Source organism: Eubalaena glacialis, chromosome 11 (assembly GCF_028564815.1).
Source record: "Eubalaena glacialis isolate mEubGla1 chromosome 11, mEubGla1.1.hap2.+ XY, whole genome shotgun sequence".
Lineage (NCBI taxonomy): Eukaryota > Metazoa > Chordata > Mammalia > Artiodactyla > Balaenidae > Eubalaena > Eubalaena glacialis.
In genome coordinates, this window is record NC_083726.1 from 49793080 (window position 1) to 49805230 (window position 12151).

Consider the following 12151-nt stretch of genomic DNA (forward strand, 5'->3'; position numbering starts at 1 on the left):
CAGAGCTGATAACAATTTGGGAGTTATTAGCGTGTAGATCATATTGAAAACTCAGAAGGTGGATGAGATCAACTAGAGAGAGAGTAGAATTAGAAACATTATTTTGTATTTATTACTGTGACCTGCTCTAATTAATTTTACTCAAAAAATTTTAATGTATATTTTATGTGTGTCAACAACTGTTTCAGACTCTCAGTGCACAAAGATGAAGATGTGTCTCCTACTTTCAAGGAGCTTAGAGATAGAACAGGAAGAAAACAAATCAGTTTTAATAAATGATGCACTACAACATACATGAAAAATTAATTCCTTTATATAGATTTGTAACAGTAATCTGAATTATGACAGTAGCTCTACTGCAGATTCATGTTTTAAGTGAGAATTTCAGTAATTTACCTTGAGTGATTTGAGATTCACCTGTCTATATACGTCCATTTGCATATTTTAATTTAGAAATGCATTAAGAAAACCCTGAATTTTTTTTAATATGACCAAATGCTAACCTTATTATTCGCAAATATGCTGTTAAAATTAACATAATGCATAATGGAATCTTAAATTAACTTTGAAATTTCGATTAGGATGATCAGGGAATTATTTGTCAGATGACCCTGGTTTAGACTGGAGCTGAACAATTGTTTGTCGACTTAATTGCTACCTATAATTTCACTTGGAAATTTCATGTGTGTTTCAAACTTATCATGTCCCAAACTGAGTTCTTTATCTTACCTACCTCTTATTCTTTCCCCTGTGTCATGTTTTCCTGTATTCCTTCTGAAGCAAGGGGCACTACTATTCTTTTGGCTCAAGCCAGAACTCTAGGTATCATTCTAAACAGCCATCTCCCTCACTCCATTCTATCAGTAAAACTTATAGGTTTTACCTCCTAAATACATCTTGAATCTTTACATCTCCTCCACCCTGGATCATCATCATCTCACTCACACTCTCCAGTCATGCTCCTTTGAAATCCATCTCCTTAGCTACAGTGATTTTACTAAGCTAAAGTGTCTATTTCATTATTCTGATTAAAACCTGGAAAAACCTCAGCATTCTGTAAAAATGATGTCTTGCAGTAAAATCAATTAAAAAATATTGCGCTAACCTGAGATAAAGAGGCCCTGTTATTGCAGGACTTTTCAGAGCCTTCAATATGCTGATGATGTATGCATTATGAATCACTCAGCAGGGGTAAAACTGAGGATATTTCCAGACACACGTCACAGTAAAGCTACTATTTTGAGGAACACCTCATGAAATACCTCTATGAACACTAGTACTTTATATAACTTGGCTTAGGAAATTTGGTCTACAGAAAGAAAATTAGTCATCTCAACATGGTATGTAAGCCCTCCCATAACTTGGTTCTCACCTTCCTTATGAAGCTCATTTTCCACCACTCCCCACGGTGAACTTCCTGTCCAATTATAGAAAACCACATGCAGTTTCTGTACACAACATGCTCCTTGTGACTTTGCTCAAGCTCTTCCCTCTGGAACACCTTTCTCCTTCATCTGGCTAACTCTACTCATCTTTCAAGTCTCAGCTTAGGGACCTTCCTTGAATTCCAGGATGAGATAAGTGCCTGTCCTCTGAGCTCCACTTACCCCAGCAGAAAAAAGAAAAAAAAAGAAAAAGAAAACAATCTGTTTATGTGTCTTTTCCCCCAACTGGGGAAATAAAATTGAGAGACCATGCTGTGATAATGATGATGATGATGGTGACGATAGCAGAGTTTATTGCACTCACTAGGTACCAGGCTCTGTATATGAATTATTTTATTTAATATTCACAAAACTCCCATGAGGTAGGTATTATTAGTATCCTCATTGTGCAGATAAAGAAGTTAGGGCTTAGAAAGACTGATCCTGAGACTATATAGCTAGCAAATAATGACCTTAGGTGTGAATTAAGACAGCCAGAGGCTGTCCCTTTTGGCACTGTATCTACAATACAAGCTTGGCACCTGGTAGTAGATACTTGATAAGTGCTTTTTTTTTTTTTAAGATTTTTTAAAGTCTTTATTGAATTTGTCACAATATTGCTTCTGTTTTTTTATGTTTTGGTTTTTTTGGCCCCGAGGCCTGTGGGATCTTAGCTTCCCAACCAGGGATCGAACCCGCACCCCCTGCATTGGAAGGCAAAGTCTTAACCACTGGACCGCCAGGGAAGTCCCGATAAGTGCTTGTTTATCTCGACTCAGTGTGTGTGTTTGTCCCACACATATCTGAAAACCACCAGCGCAGAGGCTGTCAGACACAATGTAGAAAACAGAAGCATTTGCTGTTAAGTTTCATTTTTAGCAAAACTGACAGTGGAAAGGGAGGCATGGAATGAACAATAGCTCATGTACCAAATTACCATCAGCTTGCTTGCTATCTTATCATCAGATATATGTTCCAGGGGTGGCCAACGCCTGTTTTATGTCTGTGGTAGTCTTTGCAGGATAAAAAGCAAATTAGTGTTTAATGGGGACTATTAATCTTGTCACCTAATTGAGTAATTTCTAATAAACCTTTTCATTCAAAACCCAATGGGGGGCTTCCCTGGTGGCGCAGTGGTTAAGAATCCGCCTGCCAATGCAGGGGACACGGGTTCGTGCCCCGGTCCGGGAAGATCCCACATGCCGCGGAGCGGCTAGGCCCGTGAGGCACAACCACTGAGCCTGCGCGTCTGGAGCCTGTGCTTCGCAACAAGAGAGGCCGCGACAGTGAGAGGCCCGCGCATCGCGATGAAGAGTGGCCCCCGCTCGCCGCAACTGGCGAAAGCCCTCGCACAGAAACGAAGACCCAACACAGTCAAAATAAATAAATAAATTAAAAAAAAAAAACCCAATGGGAATTTCTAGTTAGAAATGAGTGTGGGGAATATTCGATCTCAAAAATATTTTCGTACATGAAAAATATATATGTGTTTGTGAGAGATGTTGAACAATGTAATTTTGAGAGTATGAATCAAACACTTATCCTAGGCCTAGAACTTGACAGTTGCTTTGGAGAGTTATAAAAATAAGTTTATGATAGTTTCTGCACTTCAGAATTTTGCTATGTGGCTTGGGAGTATCTGAAGTAACTTACAGTCTGTCTTTAAATTGGTATTTTTTTTTTAATAAGGAAAAGTTCAAATATATAATTTTGTTGTACTGTGTGAGGATCAAGATTCATCATGATATGATTATAATTTGAAATATGAGTAAGAAATATGTGGGGTCATGATCATTATAAGCCTATTCTTTGCTTCTTAATTAAATTTTACAGATGATAAAAACACTGAAAACAGAGTGTTAGCTTATAGATTATAAAAAAGGATTGGTAACTCCCGTAATGTATGCTTTATGATTTTAAGAGGTGTCTATTTTGTGTTAAATCAAGTGGTCATTGTTTAGAATAAAGACCTGCATGACTTCCTATTCCAAATTAAACTATAAATGGAAATGCCTGGGCTTTTTTTCTGTTTCATATGTGGCATATCACTTTGGATAAATTATTTAATTTCTTTATGCCAGAATTCTTTCGTTATGAAGGGAAAGGTTTCCTATTCCCTATTCCTTTTTTTTTTCTTTTTCTTTTTTTTGAGAATTAACCACTCATTTATTCCCTTAAACTCACTGCGAGTTATAGCCTGAGATTACTGGCATTCTCACTGTGGGCATATTCTTTCTTCATATTCAGCTCTCGTCCTTAAGTACATGTGTTTTCATGAATGTGTTAGTTTACCCAGGAAAGAGCTCTAGACACCATCAGAGTCAGTAAATCTGGTTGTCTCATTCTTCAGTCTTAGCTATTGAGGTCATGTGCTAATGCTTGTACGGGGGAAGCGTCCGGAAAATATCTGCTGTAGTGCAATTTCTTTATTCTTGTGTGAGACCATAGCATGAGACAATAGACCTGGCGAGCTCTGTGCTTGCAGCGAGGAAAGAAAGCAGTTTAGATTTTTTTTTTCTTTAGTTAAATGTTATAAAACTTTAAAGCTTAAATTCGAATAATTGTTGCAGATAGGTTAAATAAAATCCATCAACTCACAGTATTTTTCCTGTTTCTATTCACTAGTGGCAACAGAAGGCTAAAAAAAAATGTTCTATAAAGTAAGATATAAAATTTGGGTTAGGCTTATAAGGTAATAGTTCCTTTTTGCCCTGCCCCCAAATTATTTTTAGCCTGGGGCCTCTGAACCCAAGGTAATCTGTGAAGCAGCTGTAACATTTTATCAGAAGTTAGTGGTCTCCGCTCTTCTTTGTCCTCCCTATCTTGTTGGCAAATGTTCCTGTGGTGACCCAATTCTGCTTCCTGTTTAAACTGTATAAACGATTCATTTAATTCAATATCTAGCTTTTAATCCTATTTGCAAATATATAGTTGAAAACGATTCCATTCATTAGCCGATGCATTTTTCCTCTGCTAACCATTTTCGGGTCATTTCATTGTTAACTTTGGCTGAGGGAAGAGAAGCAGCTCTTTGAAACTCCTCCTACTCATGATGTTATGGGTCTGATGTGTGGGCAGAAGCATGGCTTGGCTGACCCAATGCCCATTTTCAGACCTCTCCACCCTTGCCTACCTCTGCAACAGAGAATGAAGTTAAACAGTCACTGTGCTAACCTCCCCCGAAGCAACTGGTGGCCTTCTGACAGAGTTCCAGCCAATGAAGCATAAGTGGAATTCCGCTGAGGAGGGTTTTGGGAAGGGAAGGGTCTTTTATTTCCTGATAAAAGAAGCCAGAAGCTGCTAGCACTACTCCTTCCTTTTTTTTTTCCTTTTGGTCTTAAACGTGGTTACGATGTCTGAATCTGTAGCAGTCATCTTGTGACTTTGAGACAATAAAGCAATGTACTAAAAATGGTAGAGCAGAATTACAGAAAAAACCTTGGTTTTTATTATATCAAGGAGGCCCACATTATACAAAACTGCTTCCCTATAGACATCATATAGGAAAACCAAATCCTTTCATGGCGGTTTTAAGACATACCTACAAACTCCTTGACACTCCTCCTATCAAAAGATGTAGTCTAATTCCTCTTCTCTTGAATATAGGCCAGCCTTAATGACTTGCTTCCAATAAACAGAATGCAGTAGGAGTAATAATGCATGACTCCCCAAGTCATAAAAGGTGATACAGTTTCTGCTTTGTTATCAATCCCTCTCTCTCTTATGCAGCTTGGGAGCCTTGGGTTGACATGTCAGAAGTCAGTCTACACTGAAGCTGCCATGCAGGAGAAACCACATAGTGATCGAGATGCCCGAGGAGCCCCAGCTGCCCCAGCCTCCAGGTCTGCCTTTCCATCAAGAATTGACAAACATGTGAGTGAACCAGGCTTCAAAGGATTCCAGCCCCCAGTCTTCAAGCTTCCCTGGCTGATGCCAAGGAGAGCAAACAACCCTCTCCCTGCGCCCCCTGCCCCCGTCCAAGCCCTTCCCAAATTGCAGATTCATAAGCAAAATAAATGTTAAGCCACTAAATTTGGGGCGGGATCCAGCAACTGGAACACTCTATTTTTTATACTATTGTTATTTGGATGTTGAGTTACCTACAGCCAAAAGCATCCCTACCTGAAACACTTAGCTGTAGACAAGATTAAAAGAAATCGCTAAAATGACCCTTTTAAATTACTATATGTGCTGATTATCCATTCTATTCCTCTCTTAGCCTGGCCGTGGGCGTCAAATTAACTATAGTACTGATGTCACAATTTTCCATTAAAGTTGATGCTAATTTAGTTAGATAAAGGTTTTATTTACAATAGGACTGGGCCAGTAGAAATGTAGAAAAGGAAAAATTTCAATTCAGGTTAGCATATTGCTGTTTTCTGCTCTTTTGGCATTTTGGTAACAAAAACAGTATCAATAGCTGTCTCACTGGCAGGTAAAGCTTGTCTGAGTCCCCAGCTTCATCAAAATCCCATCAGTGTTTCAGGCTGTTTTCTTAATGAAATGCTCCTAGCATTTGACAGCTTTGTTCTTTCATTGACATTTGCAGCTTTTTAAATAGATGACTATCTAATGTCATATGTAATAGGCCAGGTTCTTTGAAGCAAAATCCCATTAGTTAGTTCTCACTTTTTGGAGTGGATGGTCATTGTTAGAAATTATTTAAAAGTTTTAATATATGATTTTTTATCAAACATTTATAAATCCAGTACACAGAAACCAGTAGGATTGTTCTAGATTAATATGCATATTCTTACATGGAAGCTGCAGTATAAATTAAAAAAATCTTTTATCCCAAAGTAACATAATGCTATTTCTAGTGATGGAAGTTCCTAATCAGCTTTGCAGTAGAGTTTGGGCAATATTCTTATCCCACTGCACTGAAATTTTAAACCTAAAGGAGCAAAATGTAACTCCTGAAAGCTGGTTGCACAAAAGCCAGCTTCATTTTTGCATGTTTATTTACTCAATGAGCACATCCTTAAACTGTTGGCAAGTTCACAGCGGGGTGGAGCAGCACATGTGTCATTGTGCTGATGCTACGGGGAGGGGAGGGATGGGTGTGGAGGCTGGCTTGGGGCAGCAGAGGGGTCTTTGCAAAAAGAAGTTACATAAGTGATATCATATGCAGAAGCAGCCTCTGGGGTTTAAAAATAACTGGGCAGGGAGTGTCAGCCTTTCTTGGATCTGACTCCGACTTACTATCCTTAAGGGTCAGACCTATATTCCTGGGTGGGCTGAGAGTCCGTTTAAGTACACTCAGTTGTAATAGCAACCCTACATAATAGCTTAAGGAGCCTGGGAATGTTTTTTGTCTCAAGACAGCAAGGTGCTGCCTGCAAAAGCTGAACCAATGTCTCAATGAGAAGCCAGAACAGTTTGGACAGATGTTTCACGCTGCGCATCAAATGTGGTGGTTTCCAGCATGGTTTCCTTCAATGAACGGAAACACAGAAAAATAGAGATGACTGCTTTTGCAAGGCAGCTCCAAAGCAGATTTTAAAAAGCACTAATTTCCCATCCTGTCCTTCTTCTCCGTATCCATCTTTTTTAGGAAACTGAATTATTGATGTATGAGACGATGCCTTGTAGTCACACTATCTTACATTTTTATTATTGTAACTTGTGAAAAATAAGTTGCCCCTGCATATCTACCCTGGTGTCAGAGATTCCTTGGGGTCTAGTTTCATAATTTAATTGGCACTGAGCCCCCATCTAGCACCTGAGAAAATAAATATTCAGGGGACAGTCATGAAAGACCCTGGGAACAGTGGAATAGGGGTGAAATTTTTAAAAGTTCAGAAAAGCAACGTAAATACATATTAGATCTGCCACCTGCCTATGGTAACCCTGAGCCCTGAGCCCTGAGCAGCCTAGTCTGTCAAGTATCACTTGAGATCCTCATGTCATAGGGAGAGGCAGGTGTATCTGCTCTCTGGCATTGTGTGATCTGAGTCTCACTTGGTGGAGTCCTCTGGATTGGAACCATTAGCTTCAGTCCCCAAGCTCCTCCAAGGCCTTCTTCTAGCTAATGCCTTTCCTCGAGTTTCCCAGATGCCTGCAGCTTTCCCCCTACCGTTTCCCTGCTTCTTGGTGTTAGCAGATAGAGCCCATCAATTCTAATGCTGCTGCCTCTTCTTGATGTCCTATGTGCCATCAGAAACCAGAAACCAATCTCTCATTCATATAAATGATCACTTTCAGAAGCATGACCTATTCAAGCTGACTCCTTCCAGAGGCCTGAGTTCTTTCATTCACTGAAGCAGTAGTTCTCTTCAGATTCCCACTGAATGAGGCTCTTTCTGGTGGGGTAGGGAGTCTGCATATGTAACAAGCTCCTTACTTAGGCCGCTGATTCCATCTCAATATAAAGGTGCAGAGAGCTAACTTCATCCCTATAGACATCAAGCTTACAATTTCTTCTTAAGGATGAGAATGCCTTTTCACCCTCACCGTTTGGAAACCTCAGGAAAAGTCCGTCAATTTCAACAACTGGGGCACACCCGACCCTTCAACTTGCAGCAGTCTCGAAACAACTGCACTTGTGCTCCTTGGGGAAACTTGAGGCTGAGAACTCCACTTGACCTTTCATCTTTGGCCTTGGCCAGCCTTCCCATGCGCCCTTGTGGAGCTCACTCCCCACATTGGCTGTGTTCTGGACTCTGGTCTTCTCGTTGCTCTGTGTTTCCTCTTCCTAACCACCACTGTCTTACCACACCATATGCTCAGCACGATTCCCTCTCCCTCTGGACTTCTACTCCATGGTAAATCCCCTTCCAGCAGTTCCTGCAGCCCCCTGGCCTCAGCTGAACTCTGGCTCTCCCTAGGAATACTGTTTCCTCCTTAGTCTTCCCGAGTGGCGGCTGCCCTTTTTCCTACTCCCATTATGAGCTGGTGGCAGTGAATGTGGGATAGAGTTGGGAAGGATTGGCAAACTTTTGTCTGTAAAGGACCAGCAAATATCTTTGCGGGCCATACAGTCTGTTATAACTACTCAAGTCTGCCAGTCATTGTAGTGCAAAAGCAACCACAGGCAGAAAGTAACAAAAAATGTGTTTCAATTAAACTTTATTTATGAACATTGAAATGTGAATTTCATATGATTTTCACATACCATACAGTAGTATTCTTATTTTGAAAAAACTTTCAACCATTTAAAAATGTAAAAACTGGGCTTCCCTGGTGGCACAGTGGTTGAGAGTCTGCCTGCCAATGCAGGGGACATGGGTTCGAGCCCTGGTCTGGGAAGATCCCACATGCTGCGGAGCGACTAGGCCCGTGAGCCACAACTGCTGAGCCTGCGCGTCTGGAGCCTGTGCTCCGCAACGAGAGGCCGCGATAGTGAGAGGCCCGCGCACCGCGATAAAGAGTGGCCCCTGCTTGCCGCAACTAGAGAAAGCCCTCGCACAGAAACGAAGACCCAACACAGCCAAAAATAAATAAATAAATTAAAAAAAAAAAAAAAGACTGCATAATAGGTTGCTTTATAAAAAAAAAATGTAAAAACCATTCTTAGTTCATGGGCTGTACAAAAACGGGATGGGCTGGGTTTGGCCCATGGGCTGTTGTTCGTGGACTCCTGATCTAAACCAGTGCTTCTCAACCTTTAGTGTACATACACATCACTAGGGATTTTGTTAAAATGTAGACTTTGATTCAGTAGATCTGGGGTGGAACCCGAGATCTGCATTTCTAACAAGCCACCAGGTCGGCACACCACACTTTGAGTAGCAAGGTACTAGAGTCATGTGTTGAAACGTGTCCTTTATATAATAAACACATTATAGTTTAAAGAGAGAGGAAAATGCTCATACTGTAATTCCTATTAGAAAGGCTGTGTGGAAAGTCTGGTAGCTGAGAAAGCAGGCATTCGAACCAAACAGACGCCCACTTACCAGCTATGTGGATCTGGATACCCTTCTTAATCTTTCTCAGTTTCCATTTCTTCAACTGTAAAACAAGGTAATAATAATCTCTACTTCAGATGGTTGCTTTGGATTTTAACATGATAATGTACCTAGCAAGTGCTCAATAAATCTTAGCCATTATTATTTTTAAATTGAAAAAGCAAGACATGATATAGATAACAAAACAATAAGAACTTTAATTTCGAGTGCCTTGGGGGATTTCCTTGCTTTCTTTTTTGGAAAACATTTGCAAGGGTCATGCTCATTCTTTCATTCATGAAACATTTGCTGAGGGGCTCCTTCTCCTGCCAGGCAATGTGCTTTGCTGGATCTACTAAGATGAGTGAAACGTAAGCTCACATAAGTGGGGGAGATGGAAACAAAAAGCAATTTCAGCCTAGAGTAAGTGCTGTAGACAAGTGTATGCAGAGGGCTGGGGGAAGGTAGAGGAAAGAATGTTCACTCTGCTATGAGGAGAGGTCAGAGGGATTCCACACAGGAGATGACTCTTCAGCTGGACTTCAAAGGATGAATACGGGTCTGCCTGATGGAGCGAAGAGGGTATACAAAAGCAATGGAGCATTCAGAGGGAGTTCAGGGAAACTGGACCCTAGGGATGTGTGGGAAAGGCCAGGGACAAGGCCCTGACCAACCAGAGCAGACGTAGGACTTTATGTCATAGAGTTTCGGACTGGCTGGGTAATCAGCCCTGGGTAGGTCATTATCCCTTTGTGGAAAACATCCTGACTATACCATAATACATGCCAGCGGGGACTTGGAGAAAAGACAGTGTCAGAAAATCCTTGACCACTTTTGCTGGAGTCACAGAAAGACTGGGGAGCCCTCATGCTGAGCCAAGGAATCCCAGCCTCTGTGGTTTGTCCCTAAGGAATATAATAGACTGGGTGAGAATTCCCTACTACTTGGGTCCTACCATATTAGGGCCCAAAGAAAATGGCCTTTGAAAGTAGTCCCCTGGGAACCTACTTGGCTCCATAATTACCTATTAAATGTCTGTTACAGGAGGGACTTTGTGTGGTGCTGCTGGGGCTACAGTGATGAAGCCTGACATCTGTCATAGAGAGTTTAGCCTGTAGTAGAGAAAATGGGCATATAAGTCACTGCACCACAGGGGGAAGGGAGGTAGAACAGTCTTGTAGAACTTTATAGAAAGAAGAAAAGATTATAAGGAGTTTGTATCTGGGGTGGGAGCTCCAGGTGTGCTTCATGGTGGAAGTGGCACTTGAGTTGGCCTTTGAGATTAATGTTTCTGTCTCTGGGAGCTCCTTTCAGGATCTCTGGCTTGTTGGGGTGGGAGGGGACTGAGGTCTACTTGTATAAATAACTAACTTCAATCAGTGGCATTGGAACTGATGGTGGGTTCCTGAACTGACCTTCTAGTGCTGAGTAAGGTCCAAAAGTTGCTATCTGAAAGACTCAACCTCTACAAGGCAAAGCTTGCAGTCAAAGAAAATTTGGATTACAGCCCAGAATTAAAATTTAGAGATGGTTCTTGGCAGCATCTCTTCTGTCTTCACTTATCGATTCCCTGAAGCCTTCTGTCCTCCGTAGCAGGGCTTCTAAACTAGAAGGTCATGTGTGAGAAGTAGCAGGCCCAGCAGCAAGGCAGGTAGAAAGGAGGGTGTGTACTTCACCTGGGCTGGGACATTTGCATCCTGATGCGCAGTGTACTAAGGGGCATAATATTGATTCCAGCCTGCTCTCCTCTCTGTTAATCCCTCGTTTCTTGGTGGTATGGGATGGACTTTTCTGCCCTCTAAATACTGCCCTCTAATACTCTCCTAAACCATGCTTGATCTTTTCGTATTGATTTTTCTCCATCTTACCAGTCTTGAATTGAGATTTAGCCACACCTGGGCCTACCTGGTGACCCCAAAGGGCCCCAGGTGAGTTGCTTGGCCTGAGGGGGGATTTGTGCATGGGGCTTGACGTGGAGAAGAGGGCGTGGAGGAGGCCACCACAGGGCTTCCCCAGACCGGCCTGTGGACTAGGTTTGTGCTCAGTGGAGAGGGGCCTGCAGGCAGAAGCCAAAGGGGCTATTTTTTTACAAAGAACTCTTTGAGACAAAGGGCCATAAGCAATGTTGCTTCCAGGACCAGGTGAGAAAATGCCACTCAGAGTGCACCCAGACATTGTTAATCATTTCCTAAGCTCGTGCTTCCAAAGTCCTGAACATGGACTCAGCTTGGGTCTTTGCATAGTGATAGGGGAAAGGGACATTTTTCCTCTTCTGAAGAGAGTTTTTCCACCTCAACAGTTGCTGTTTGGGGATCTCTGTAAATTGCTCCCTGGGCAGGGAAGCAAAATTCTTATGCAGGCCTACAGTGACATGCTGCTCCAAATGGTCGCTTGTGTAGCAGACATCACTGATGAGGCTGGCGTACAAAAACATAAAAAGCCTGTTTGTGAACACACATGAGGTCCCCTTGGATGCCTCCAAATATAAGCATGGAGAAAAGATTGCTGAGGTCCCTCCTTAGTGGTCAGGAGAGCACATTAATAAAATGTGAGTTGTTATTGTTATTGTAACCTCATTTGTACCCAGTGGCTGGGGAGGCTTGGAGAAATGAGTTACATCTGTAAATATCCATCCATACATATGAAATTGATACTGAAAACGCTCTTACTCAACTCAGTCACAAACACCGTGGCAGCATAGGTCTCTGTGAACAGGTGCCCCATTTGGCATGGATGTATTGATAAATCAGCAAACCTGCAATTATTTCTCAAAGTTTCCTAAACCATTCTTGTCAATAAGTAGCAGTAGGGCACAAGGATCGTCCCTTATCAAATAGGGAA